Here is a 10264-nt window from a genome sequence, read left to right as displayed (position 1 = left end):
CACTATCCACACCCAAGAGAAACATTTCAGAAGACTTGTGGGAGGGACCTCTCAAAGTTTTCAAATTTACAAAAAAGGAGAAATATCTAATGGGGCAGAGAACCACAAAGCCATTCAAATAAGGATTGAGCACACACACAGTGGCCACAGAATGCAAGCTGATAATTTGAGAGGAGAGTGAAAAGTGGGTGTATGTGGAATGCAGTATTCTAGGAGACAGTGTATTTGATTGGCCGCCTGGTCAGACCCCTGAACAGGAGCACTCAGCAGTGCAATATTTTGAGTAGCAAATTGAGTTACAAACAATACTGGATTAGTAGAGCATACCAAGCAGAATCTATAATCCAGTTGCCCTCTTGAGAGACCTCCCTCTGTGCTCTTGAAATTGGCTGGGAGGACCGGCTCTTGGAAACTTGTGTACAAAAATGAAGAGCATTGATTGATACTTTTGGCCATGAGTCATCTGAAGTCTCTGACTCTTGGGGGAGCTACAATGCCAGCTCGCATATAGATTTTTCTAAACACAGATAATAGACATCAAAAGCATCTGGGTGTTTTTTCCCCCTTTCCCCTCTCAAAAAACTGCCAGGACACACTTTAATCTTCCTTTATATCTTGAATTTTAATACCTTCAAAGAACACAGACTTGAACTCTTCATCCATTTAAGCAATTTCATCACATGTTGAAGGCACTCCACAGGTAGTACTGATCTGTTCTTTTTCTCTTGCCTTAAAGGAGTGAATTCCCCCCCCCCCCCAATCATGATATGACTTTCTTCATGGGGGTTTTCTCCCCCCCCCCCATGAAAGGAGCTTCTGTTTTTCTGTCTAGTTCAGAGAATACTTTTGAATTTTTGAAATTATTTCTTTACAGTTTTGGCCGCTATAGGGTGACTTTACCCAACGGTAGCCATTATACATTCATGCAACACTCTACAGCCCCTACCTGCAGTATCCAACCCTTCCTGACCTGAAAAGGGATGCTGTTGGAGCTGTGGTCTAAACCACTGAGCCTCTTGGGCTTGCTGATCAGAAGGTTGGCAGTTCGAATCCGTGTGATGTGATGAGCTCCCATTGCTCTGTCTCAGCTCCTGCCAACCTAGCAATTCAAAAGCACACCAGTGCAAGTAGATAAATAGGTGGTGCTGCAGCGGGACGGTAAATGGCATTTCTGTGTGCTCTGGCTTCCATCACAGTGTCCTGTTGTGCCAGAAGCAGTTTAGTCATGCTGGCCACATGGCCTGGAAAGCTGTCTGTGGACAACCGCTCGCTCCCTAGGCCTGAAAGCTAGATGAGCGCTGCAACCCCTTTGACTGGACTTAACCGTCTAGGGATCCTTTACCTTTACCTTACTGATCTGAAAAAGGCTCATGGGAAGGCTCATGTCATTCTGCATTAGCTGCAACGCAGCCTGTTGTACAGAGGTCAGAATCCCATCCCTTGCTCCACCCCTTTTTCCTCTGGCCCTGCCCACGGCTGGCATGCAGCCACTGGCAGGTTCCCCCACGAAGGAATGCAGCTCTCAGGCTGGAACAGATAGTGAAAGGATAGCAAAAAGGGGCCAGGGCACAGCTCATTAAACTTGAGAAAACAGGAGCCGGGAGTGCACAGTGATGAAAGGAAAGCCAATAAATGAAAGAATAATAGGACATTGATCAACCCTTTATCTCAGCAGGGTAACTAAGTCCGCTGTCGCCAAACATGTCATTGCTGAGCCATTTGATTAAATACAAGAAATAGGCTGGGATGGATGGAAGTGTTTAGCTCCTGTCAGCAGGTATGGACAAAAGGAGATAAGGAAACCTATTGAAATGGTAAGAAGAGTTTACAGCTCTGGGCAAAAAGCTGAAAACACAAAGTTTGTTATCCTCTACATTCCTTTTGTTGTTGTGCAGAATTTGCATGCAGTTTCCCACTCCTGCCTTTGCCTTCCATATTAGTGGGGCAAATAGTTATTTTCTTTCTTTTTCTCTACCCACCCTCCCTGCTTTTGCATGGAGAATAATTTAACAGCTTAAAACTTAACAGGAGACAATAATATCCAGCAAGGAAATAAAATGGTTGCATACAAAACTGCAGATGGTCTGAGTGGATTGGGATAGATCTCTTTCTTCTGCACAATTCATTGCTGCTCTGCTGAGACACAGTGTATTTATTGAAAGCTCCACTATCACCACTAAAACTCCGTTACTCTTCCGCCATCTTTGATTGTACCAACTGTTCTGCCCTCTGTAGCAATGCCTAAATGCTTTTTCTGCTTGACCCATGCTTTCTAGGAACTAGTCTGAGCAGTTTTCCCCTTGCCTGGCTCCTTTTACCAAGGGAAACTTACTCTTATATCGGAGCAATCATTAATCCAGAGAAAGCCCAAATTGCTGTTTGCTCCAGTTGAATGCTAAAGAGAATTTTCCCCCAGGGGAAAGCGATGGGCCAAGAGGAAGTGGGGATGAGCCCTAAGTTATGTTGTCCTTACGTCCTATTCCATTCATTTGAATGCAAAGGGAGAGCAATGCAAAGATGATCAATTGTGTATCATTTGCAGACTGAAAGCAGCAACAACAATGAATTCAGATGGATTTCTTCTCCGTACATGGGATGAATAAGTGAACACTGGCAATTTCCATTCCTGTTATCATCAGAACATTAGAAGAGCATGCAAGCAGGATTCAAGCACAAAAGTGCTCTTCCCCCTCCCCCTGTGGTTCCAGTAATGGGTATTCAGAAGCATTGCTGCTTCCGACCATGGAGACAGAACATAGTCATCATGGCAAGTAGCCATGGATAGTTCTGTCCTCCATAAATCTGTTCCCTCCTCTTTGAAAGGTATCTAGACTGGTGGCCATCACTGCCACCTGAAGGAACTGCCACCTGAATATAAGCTGCATGAAGAAGTACTTTCTCATCTGTCTCGAGTCTTTCAACATTCAGCTTCATTGGCTATCCATGAGATCTAGCATTAGGTTTCCCACCCCCCTCTCTTCTCTATTTCATTGGAATTCTCAGACACCTGTAGCCTCCAGTGCCATTACCAAAACAAAAGCTCACTCTCACCTTACCTCATCTATGAATCCTGCCCAAGTGGGGATATTTAGACATCATTTCAGTTTCAGCTGAGGGCGAACACTAAGGGGTTTAGTCAAGAACTTAACTGAAGATGTGGGTTTATAGGAGGATGGAAAAGAGAACATATTATAGTTTTTATGGCAAGGTATTTCAGGTGTAAGGGCAGCAAATGACAATGGGTGAAGGTCATTGCTCTTATTGCCATTGTCTTGAACCTTGCGTTTTGCCTTATGTGCAATTGTACAGAAACACTGGCCCTAGATCATCTAGCACTCATGGCTTCAGCTCGGAGCTAACTTGCCGACGACACACTGAAGTAGAGTTTACCTTTGGTATAGCCTCTTCCATGACCTTGCTGTAAGTTATCACCATAGTTCCGCTCACATTGCTGCTGTCTTTTGAAAAAGACCAGGGACTGTTCATCAAGTAGCTATTAAGGCAAATTTGTTTTCCTTTATTTGAACAGCTGCTATGTAATAAAATTCATTACACTTGGTTGAGTCTCTCTCCATATAGCTAAGTGCTGTGTTTAGAGACTTGCAATGCACACATGGGGCGGGGCGGGGAGTGTTAATACGCCTGCTTCCTGCACGCCAGGGACACACTCTGTCAGGAGCTGGTTGCAGGGCATCAGAAATACAAAGGCAATTAAATGGAGCGTTGATTTGCTATCTGCAAGGATCCTGTTTGGATTCCTGTTGCTGATACTACAGTGGTACCTCGGGTTAAGAACTTAATTCATTCTGGAGGTCCGTTCTTAACCTGAAACTGTTCTTAACCTGAAGTACCACTTTGGCTAAAGGGGCCTCCTGCTGCTGCCGTGGTGCAATTTCTGTTCTCACCCTGAAGCAAAGTTCTTAACCCGAGGTACTATTTCTGGGTTAGCAGAGTCTGTAACCTGAAGTGCCTGTAACCTGAAGCATCTGTAACCCGAGGTACCACTGTATATGCATTGTAAACACACACAAATACAGAAGTTGTTGCATCACATAGCTGGACTGAGTAGCTGCCCTGGGTGTCAGTAGGGCTAAACAAGCCCAGCTCTAGAGTCAATAGGATCATTAATATACCCTTCTTGATGTTCTTTGGTTGCTTAGGAGAATAGAAGGGTGCTTATAGAAAGTTCACTCTTTTTTGGTCAGCACTGCAGGGTAATTGAAGGGGGAATCCCTGATCTCAACAAGTCTGCACACACTGGTGGTCTTCAGTCAATGCTAAATAAGAAAGTGCCTGAGGTATTTTGCTGACTGGCCAGCCAACAAAGAAACTGTATGGAGTGGATATGCAGTCAGCAACCATGCTGTTACTCATGGTTGACTAATAAAGTGTCTGCTTCCACTGCTGCCTCCCGCTGGATACAACTAAAGGAAGACATTCACCTCCTCTCTTGATCATCCCCACTGTGGTGACTGGCAAGTTCTACTACCAAACCCTTACCTGGATGTAATGCTCCAACTGGTGAACACTCTACTTAGCTAACTTTGATTCCAACACAGAAGACGAAGACGAAGACGAAGAAACAGCTTCTAGCTTATGTTCTATTGCCTAGGAGATAGACAGGAAATCCTTCTTTCTCTTGGGATGGAGAGAAGAAAATCTGTATTTCCTACTATATTCTGGTCCATGGAACAGGCAAGAATGCTCAGGAAGAAAACAGACTGTTTTTTAAAAGTGCCTTTGCTTAACCACACAGGAAAAGTCACATAACTTCAATGGGAAGATGCAAAACCACAGAGGATATGAAAAAGCCAGGAACACCACAAATGAAAGGTGGAGTCTTAATGGTATCCCAAAACTTTATTATCATCTGGACAGCATACATCTAAATACCAATACTAGCTAAATACTAGACCTTGGGGCAACCACACCTCTCTTCTTCATTTGCCCATCTCTCAACACTGCATAAGCATTTGGACTGACATTCCTGAAGAGAGAGAAAAACATTTCTTTTACAGTGCTTGGGAGCAATATTTAATTTCTTGCTAACTAATGGAGTTGCAGTGTGAACAGATGATAGTTGTCTGAGATTGATCAGCTGGCTTGAACAGCATGTTGCTTTTGTTCCACATTCATCTAAACTGTAAGGAAATCAATTGAAGGGACCCGTCCCAGATTCTGGATCAAGATATGAACCTCTCTCTAGAATCCTTTTTAATTCAAAAGAATGTCAGCAAGAGAGGTTTTATTGTTGACTTATAAAGCCCTAAACAACTCAGGATGAGCTTATCTGGAAGACTGCCATAGAGACCTGACCGTTTGTTGAGATCTCCAGATGAAGGCCTCCTGCTTGGACCACAGCCTGCTGAGAGCTATCGTCCGACAACTTGAGGGAGGGGCTTCTCCATGGTGGCACCCAGTTTGTATCGTCTCCTCTCTGAAACAAGGGAAGTGCCAATTCTGATAAGTTTTTGGCAATTGCTAAATATTGACTCGGGCAACTGCTAGCCATTAATACCAAGCTTCAATAGTAATTGCATTCTTTACTGTGGAGATTGATGGATTTATTGTATTTTAAAGCACAGGTTTTACTGAGAATGTATCTGCTAACAGCAAAACAAAATCTGCTCACTCCATCAAGAGCCTAGGGGTAAAGGTAAGTCCTTACCTGGCACAGAAATGTCATCAGATGCCCTAGGTGGGCTCACAAAGAAGAGCATTCCATAGATGGGGAACCACAACTGAAAATACCCTGTCCCTTACACTCCTGCGAGCCTCCATCAGAAGAAGGACTCGGCCTCAGATGAAGATCTACGGGTCCAGGTAGGTTCATATATTTGTCAAGATGTTCCAGAAGACATTGAGGACTTGTGCCATGATCAAAACAAAATAAAAAAAATTCCTTCCAGTAGCACCTTAAAGACCAACTAAGTTAGTTCTAGGTATGAGCTTTCGTGTGCATGCACACTTCTTCAGATACACTGAAATAGAAGTCACCAGACCCTTCTATATAGTGAGAAGGTGGGGAGGGGTATTACTCAGAAGGGTGGTGGGAATTGGTGATTGGCAGATAGCTGTGATGAGCCTGTTGACGACTCTTAACGACTGCAATAGGTCTTACAGGAAAAAGCAAGGGGTGAAAAGGTGAAAAATGGCTTTGTCATGTATAATGAGATAAGAATCCAATGTCTTTGTTAAGACCAGGTCTCTCCATGGTTTTAAGTTTGGTAATAAGTTGCAATTCAGCAGCTTCTCTTTCCAGTCTATTTCTGAAATTCCTAAACTTCCTCACTTCCCCAGCCATTGTGGGAAGGGCTTTTGCCAGTACATAGACCCGAATTGCCTGGCAAGTTTGCCCAGGGTGCCAGTATCCCTGAAGCTAGCCTTGCAGCAGACAGATACAATAGAGTTAAAACATGACCTCTTCCCTCTTTCCTTGTTAGCAAGTGCTTATATTCCAAAATGAGATGCAATGTGAGAAGGAGAATGTATAATTTAACTACTTTTGCTATACTCCATCGCAAAGCAATTACATAAAGATTAATTAGCAAGCTCCCCAAACAGTAGTAAGCTGCAAAGTAGTTTAATTAAATACCATTATCTCTGGAATCAGCAAGTTAATAACACAGTTGCCAGTATAGTAAGAAACCACACGGCAACCAAACATGAAATAAGGCAACAGAGAAAGGACTTTGTCGTGCAATTATTTTGTTTTGTTAAGCCGTTGCATCTACGAGGACTGGTTAATTAACTTCCAGCGCTCTTCATCCAAATGCAGAGTGGGGAGGTGGGAGATCCCCTGAATTCATCTAGCTCAATGTCTTGCAATGGGGGAAAGCCCTCATTGTGATTTTATTTTTTACAACATATATATTAAAGTGAATGGTTTCATTTTGGAGAAATTTTAGGTTAATTTGTTTTTAACAATTGATTTTGTCTGTAATTCTGCATTTTACAGAAATCATTTAAATGTTTTGATGATTAAGTGGTATATTTAACAAATCCCAGTGGTCGTGGCAGCAGCTGCTACTATCCTCACTGGTAGAGAAGTGACAAGCAAAATACAGGTGTCTCCCCACCACCACCACCTCCTCAACGAATGGAGCTATTAACAGATTTCTTGGTAATCAAGAAAACAGCATGGGAAAGAGTTAAAAATCCCCCTGCTGTTCTTCTGCCCAAGCCAACCTACTCCCTTCCAGCTGTTTTTAAAACTATAAATGTTATGAGATCCCATCTCAGATCTCCTGGATCATGTATATTCTGGTCTCAGGTCCCAATCAAACCAATAAAACAAGTTGGTAATGAATAATTAAGCCTGGTTCAAGGTCCTTGTATTAATTCACAAACCCTGAACAACTTAGGTACCTTGTAGATCTCAACCCTTATATCTCAGTTTGACCACTGAGATTATCTGCAGAAGTACCACTGGTCATCCAAAAAGTTGGTGAGGCTCAACCAGAAACAGGGGCCTTTAGTGTCATCTGGAATGAGCTGCCAATAGAGATTTCAGCAGGCACTTCCCTTTTCAACTTTTAAACGCCAGCTGAAAACTTTTCTATTCCATCAGGCTTACACAGGCAATTAAAGGTACATCCTTCCAAAGCAGTTAGCTGGTTTCAGATTTTACCTTTTAAATGTGGTTTTTATGGTATTGTTTTATGTATAGAAATTTAATAAATTATAATACGTGGAGTTTTTGTTGTTGTTATGGTATGTCTTTTCGTGTTATAATATTGTAAACCGCCCTGTGATCTTCAGGAGAAGGGCAGCATAGAAATTTAATTAAGAACAACAATAATACCATTGCTGTAAATGGCTTTGATACTTTTCAAAAATGAAATAGTGGTATTTCACCACCACCACCCTGAATTAAATAGTACCCTGAGCCCTATCACTGCCAATGGGGTATAATTATTCTTGGTTTGGGATCTGGACCCAAATGCATAAAGCAAAGTGATATCTTGGAGCATTGCAACCTCTCACTGCATCTCCTACGAGTCCTGGAAATGACTAAACTGGTAGTCAGAATTATAAATCTCAGTAGTATGAAATACTCATAATTTCACTCACTCAATAACAGATTCATATGGCAATTTAATAACATGTTGTTGTTGTTTAGTTGTTTAGTCGTGTCTAACTCTTCGTGACCCCATGGACCAGAGCACGCCAGGCACTCCTGTCTTCCATTACGTCCCGCAGCTTGTTCAATCTCATGTTCGTAGCTTCGAGAACACTGTCCAACCATCTCGTCCTCTGTCGTCCCCTTCTCCTAGTGCCCTCAATCTTTCCCAGCATCAGGGTCTTTTCCAGGGAGTCTTCTCTTCTCATGATGTGGCCGAAGTACTGGAGCCTCAGCTTCAGAATCTGTCCTTCCAGTGTGCACTCAGGGCTGATTTCCTTAAGAACATACCCTCCCGCATTTCACAGCAGCTCTGTGAACACTCTGCTTTTGCTGCCTTTTTTCCTGAAAAAAGCCTGTCACACCCTGATTTCAAAGCAAAGCAAAGATTTCTTTTTTTCTTACGGTTAGGAAACAAAGCACATTGGTCTTCTAATATGTTATGCTGCTCCCATGTTCAAAGTGAGTCTCGGCAGCCATGGTTTGGGAAATGATTTAGCATGCTACTTGGGGTGTATGTAGCAATTGGCTATTCAGTGGCTAAAAGTGCCTTTTACCAGCTGCGACTGGTGCAACAGCCAGTGCTTTTTTTCTGGGGGTACGCATACCCCTAAACATTTTGTGAATCTAAGTTTGGCCTCATTGAGTGGCAGTATTTCAATATGAGTAGGAAAATGAGAGTACCCCTAAACATTTTTTTTAAAAGAAAAACAGCAGTGACAACAGCTATGACCATTTCTGGTCTGGGAGAGAGCTGGCTGGGCCACAGTAGTTTATGCATTGGTTGCTTCAAGACTGGATTACTGCAATGTGGGGCTTCCTTTGCACTTAATCCAGAAGTTGAAGTTAGTGCAGAATGCTCAGCATGATTACTGATGTGGGAGAAATTTCTCTTAAGGGTTCAAGTACAGAGGCTCACGCATTGAATTCCCAAGGAGTCAGTAATGCATTACCAGTCAGAGACCAAAGACTCTGAAAGAGCATTTCCAGTAGGACACATACTATATAGAGTAAATATACATTATCGTAGCTGTTCATCTTTTACCCAACCACTTCCAGCACTTCATTATCTCTCATCCAACCATAATCCTTGAAGTACAACTTACTCATCCCTTTTCTTTACTATACACATCAAACGCCTCCTTGTACCTTAACTCAAGTTGTTTTCCTCTTCAACACTTAGCCATTAAGTTCCTCTTTAATTGGTTCTTGCCAGTTTTGTGGTCAGGCCACCTATTTCCACATCACTGACCCTGTCAACATATAGCATCTGTGCTCAGAGATCTGCACTGCTTTCTACTGGGCCAATAGATAGTGGGCAATAAAAATAAACTCACTACATAGGGGCTGATTTTAATTCTGTTTTCTTTCAAGGTTCTGATTGTATATGTCATAAAGGCTCTTGCCTGAGTGGTGTGAGAGAGAGCTGCCAGCCATTGTTTATAAAGTTGGTTGCTAGGGAGAGAAAATAGGTCTGTTGCTAATTTGTTAGACTGTTGACTGACTTTCAAACACCCTGGCCAAGAACTCTAATCTTCAGTCTCTGTGAAGGTATAATCCCACTGTGTTGAGCAAAAGTTTCCTCTTCCCCCTGAGGAAATGAATATATAAATTTAATCAGAATAACTCAGGGAGGCAAAACAGGTGGAAAGGCCGATCAAGAGGCTGTTCTTCTTCATATATTGCTTAGGGACAGATATTAGGGCAAATATTCTGACAGTCAAGAGCACAGCATTTGCTAGCTATGAAGGTAAAGACCTAAGCTATTAATTTGATCCCAAAATTGTCACAAGAATGATTTACAGGGACATTGCACTGGGATATTTTAAATAAAGGTTGATGGGAGCCAACTTATCAATTGCTGGAAGGAGCAGCACCTTACTTTAGATGAAAGGGTTTCTATCATTAAAACTCCGGAAATATCTGCTATTAATAATCCCCGAATAACCACATTTGTTGTTAGATTCCCACAATCCATTCGAAACCCTATGAACTGTAATATCTTTGTAGTCTCAGATGGATCCATTAAAAATTATTGCCCAGGATTGTGGTGACTGAGTACATTGTTTCCCCCTTACCAGCAGTGTCCTTTAGGGTGAATAGGCATAAGTGGTCTTGAGATGGGAGACACTTACCTGTTTG

General features: G+C 42.4%; 1 long non-coding RNA gene across 1 annotated transcript; it reads right to left on the bottom strand.

Moving 5' to 3' along the window:
* Positions 1-4852: 4852 nt before the first annotated feature.
* LOC309346510 lies at positions 4853-9457 on the bottom strand. The gene is made up of 3 exons (XR_014158650.1): positions 9272-9457; positions 5312-5437; positions 4853-4987 (listed from the first exon to the last, which is right to left on the bottom strand). It is a non-coding gene; the product is annotated as an uncharacterized lncRNA (long non-coding RNA).
* Positions 9458-10264: the final 807 nt, after the last annotated feature.

This window comes from Podarcis erhardii (assembly GCF_964252035.2).
Source record: "Podarcis erhardii genome assembly, chromosome: 7".
In the NCBI taxonomy this organism is placed as follows: Eukaryota; Metazoa; Chordata; class Lepidosauria; order Squamata; family Lacertidae; genus Podarcis; species Podarcis erhardii.
Note: the sequence above shows the minus strand (reverse complement) of the source record. Positions and strands in the feature narration are given on the sequence as shown.